This window comes from Neopelma chrysocephalum, unplaced genomic scaffold (genome assembly GCF_003984885.1).
Source record: "Neopelma chrysocephalum unplaced genomic scaffold, ASM398488v2 Primary Assembly neopelma1_100, whole genome shotgun sequence".
Lineage (NCBI taxonomy): Eukaryota > Metazoa > Chordata > Aves > Passeriformes > Pipridae > Neopelma > Neopelma chrysocephalum.
In genome coordinates, this window is record NW_020897763.1 from 1,264,268 (window position 1) to 1,268,165 (window position 3,898).

General features: G+C 46.7%; 1 protein-coding gene across 3 annotated transcripts in view; it reads right to left on the reverse strand.

Moving 5' to 3' along the window:
• Positions 1-3,623, reverse strand: part of CAMK1G (calcium/calmodulin dependent protein kinase IG) — a 16,622-nt gene extending 12,999 nt beyond the window's left edge. For 2 of the 3 annotated variants that reach the window (XM_027695379.1, XM_027695377.1), the window contains exon 1: positions 3,403-3,623. The gene's annotated coding sequence lies outside the window, so the exon portion shown is untranslated. The remainder of the gene's footprint in view (positions 1-3,402) is intronic. The other variant, XM_027695378.1, reaches the window with a different exon arrangement.
• Positions 3,624-3,898: the final 275 nt, after the last annotated feature.

The window sequence follows — 3,898 nt, forward strand, 5'->3', positions numbered from 1 at the left end:
CCCTGGGACGTGGAGCATCCCCTGGGACGTGGAGCATCCCCTGGGACATGGAGCATCCCACTTCCCAGAGCAGAAAGGGCTGCCCAAAAGCTGTGGGACACAGCTGAGCCTTCAGAAGACAAAGCAGAAGCTTTCATGGATAAATAAACATTTGGGAAATGCAGAAGTATTAAAGCAGAGAAAAAGCTGAAGGATCTTTTGTCATGACAGGCAGTTTAGGTATTGAATTCCTCCTGAACCTACTTTATCTCCTTAATTAGCACATTTTCGGGGTTTTCAGCTCCTTGACACAATTTTTAAAGGTTAATTTAACATTATTGAAAACAAAATTGACTCAATTGTAAACAGTTGAAGGCTTCAGTCCATAAAATCACCAAAGGCCACATGCACTTGGCCTTTATTTACCTTCTGGTTTCTGATGCATGTGTAACTCCTAAAAATACAACTCCCCATAAAAACCAGCCTTATCTTGTTGTTTGGAATCAGTGAAGGTCAAAAGTCCTTCACAACAGTGCTGATCAATTAGTAGAAACCTTCCTGCTGATTATTTGGAGCCTCTAAATGATGTTTTCTTTGCAGTCATCCACCCATCCCTAATATACAGATGTGGAATATCACAAAAAGAGAATTCTCTGGCAGAGACATTCAGCTGGTGGGGAAAGGTGAGTTTTATCCACTCGAAATAAATACCAAATGCGTGGTGCTGAATGACAGGTACAATTGAGATGACCCCTCCATTTCTCTGCCAGCCTGCTGTCAAACCAAGATTATGAAGTAAAAAAAGAAAAAAACCCAAGTAGGTCAGCCTGGCCCTGGGGACAAATGGCATTTTGGGCTCTGTTCCTGTGCATGGAAGCACATCCTGGTTGGCACAAGCTCTGTGGGGCAGCCCAGGAGGGGCACAGGGCAGAGAAGCCCCTCGTGGGGAGGTTGGGCTGGGCAGAGGTGATTGTGTCCCCCCCATGGAAGGTGACAGAGGAGTCACATACAGTGGAACCTCTGTAAATTCACGCCCAAGTGTCAAATTTGCCCAATATTTGCTCATTTAAGCACCACTCTTTTATCAATCTCTTTAATTCCTTGACAAATCAACAAGTTTCCCGTTTTCAAACGGATTTTGGTTCTGAAGGAAGGTATTATCATGTTTTCCTTAGTCTCCTGTGAATCATCTGCTCATCCTATAGTTCCTCCTGCTGTCACTCTGTGTGTGTGGCATTTGCTTTGCTGGGCTGGATGAGCAGCTCTGACTCCCAGCACGTGGAGCTGATTTCCTGCTCTCTCAGATTTTCTGTGCCATCATCAGCAAGTCATTTCCTGCCTCCTCTCCCCTTTCTGCGGGGAAGGGGAGTGAGTGCTTCTGTTTTGAGAGCAAAATAATGGAAAGTTTGAATTACCTCAAATGTAAAGCTGCATATGGCAGGGGGAAGGGGGTGGAAGTGGAGGATGTTTAAGGTCCCTTTCAACCCAAACCATCCTGGGATTCCATATGGGCTCAGGTGATGAACACTTGCCCACCTTCCTCCTTGTGTTGGATCACATCCTTTTCAATGCTTTTTGTTCCTCTTTTGATACAGGGGAAAGTATTTGCAAAGGGATTTGGGGCAGGACACAGCAACCTCTCAATCCAGTTTGGGATTATGGGATTAAAAGACCTGTGACTTCCCTGGTGCTCCAGGAGCTTGTCTTTGTCTCTCAATCTGGTTAAGTCACCTGTTGCACTTCACAGAAGTTGGTGAGAATGCAATGTTTGATGTATTTGTTGTCTGGGCTTTGTTATTTATTCAAGCTCTGGCCCAACAACCACAGAACCCCAGAATGGTTTGGGGTGGAAGGAAACTTAAAGCTCATTCCATCCCACCCCCTGCCATGGGCAGGGACAGCTTCCTCTATCCCAGGTTGCTCCAACCTGCCCTTGGACAATTCCAGGGATGGGGCAGCCACAGCTTCTCTGGGCAACCCGTGCCAGGGCCTCACCTTTCCAACCCCTTTCTTGCTCTTGGTTCATAGCAAGTGGGTAAATGGGGTTTTAACATATTTACTCACTTACTTGAAGAAACTTTACTTCCCACAGGAATAGAAAACATAACAACAGTTGGGCAAAGAGACTTTGTGCTGGCACTGGCAGGTTTTCCTGCCAGGTGATGTGTCCATCCTGCTCCTGCCCTCCTTCACTTGTCAGCTCCATCCTGACACCCCTCCATGTTCACCTCACCCTCAGGGGACATTCCAGCCCCTGCATTCCAGCCCCAAAAGTGGGATGCACACCCAGAGTGCAGCCAAAATACACATTATTTCAAACACCTGCTCTAAACAAGGGTCTGTGTTGCCCCTTTTGCCCCTTCACCTCTGGACAATGCAATCACACCAGTGTTAAGGTTTCATAATAAGATTGCAAAGCTCATTAACTAAGGCAGGTGAAGACCTTTAGAGCTGAAAATGAAGTACATAACATTGCTTTCATTTGTTCAGCTTCCCTCTTCCCCGTCATAACAAATTAAGCAGCATATGGGCTTCAATCTGATGAGTTTATATATATATATATATATAAAAAATAATAAACAATATTTACATTAATGCCTAACCTTTGGGCTCTTCTACAGCCTAAATCAACAAATGTGGCTGCTGCTCTACTCTGTCTGATCCAGCACGATACATCAGAGTGTAATGAATGTTATTATGACCTTGCTTAAATATTTCCTGAAGAAATTTGTTCTGCTTCCACAGTAGCAAATCCATCTGCAGGCAGCCACTGCTTCTGAATGGATGTACTGCATTAGCAAAATTATTGTAAGGCATGATTAATAGTCTCGTGACAAAGTTACATGTGGAGGGGGGAAGAGACATGCAGCTTTCATGGGTTTGCCTTTGGAATTAGAAGTTTACAGGAAAATAAAAAAAAAAAAAGGAGAATGCAAACTCAAAGGGCTTTGATTAAAAAAAAAAATACACCAAGGCAAGCAATCTGCATGTGAATGAATGAAGTGCCAGGGCAGCCTCTGTGTTCAGGGACAAAAGAACAAGAAATTGGAAACACGAGCTCGCCATGAAAAACAAACCCACCTCGAAGATCTTCTATTCCCCCACCACCACTCCATCGATTCAAAAGCAGTGCTTTAACTTACTAGTTAAAGATGGACACTTGCAAAAGCTCAATTTTAATTAGAAATGTTCCAGGTTCCATAAAATACTTGGGAAGTAAAATGCCAGAGGCAGCTTTCTATGAAATGCTAAACACAACCCGGGTGCTGGAGGGTTCTGCCTGCACAGAGAACTCCCCGTTCCGAGATAAAATTCATCTTTAAAAAAAGGCAGGTTAACAGGAATCCCCACCCGCTTCAGCGCGCGGAGCAGGCTAAAAGGGAAAAGCAAATGGCTCTCAAGGAAAGGATATTTTTCGCTTACCCAAGTCAGCACCACCAAAGCAACTCCTGTTGGCCGCCGCTCCCGCCCGGCTCCGTGTGCGGGGATTAGAGCCCGCTCAGGGGCTCGCCGGCAGGAGGAGGAGGAGGAGGAGATGATGATGGAGCTGCTGGGATGGTAACCAGGCAGCACCTGACGGCGAGGAAATCACCACGAGCACGAGTTGGGAGGGGTGCGAGAGGCGGCGGCGGGACCCGGGAACCCCAGAGCTTCCCACCGGGAATCGCCTCCGCCGCCGGGAGAGGCGGAGCAGCAGCAGCTCCTCGGCAGTGGGGAAATATCCCCCGGGTGGGATGCAAATTTAATTTGCATTAATCAAACAGACGACTCTGGGTATTTAGAGAACACCCCACTTTCCTTTGTGTGACACGGGGAGTTCTGTGGGGCCGGCAGGACTGGACCAGGACAAGGTTTCCCACCAGGACAAGGTTTCCCACCAGGACAGGGTTTCCCACCAGGACAAGGTTTCCCACCAGGA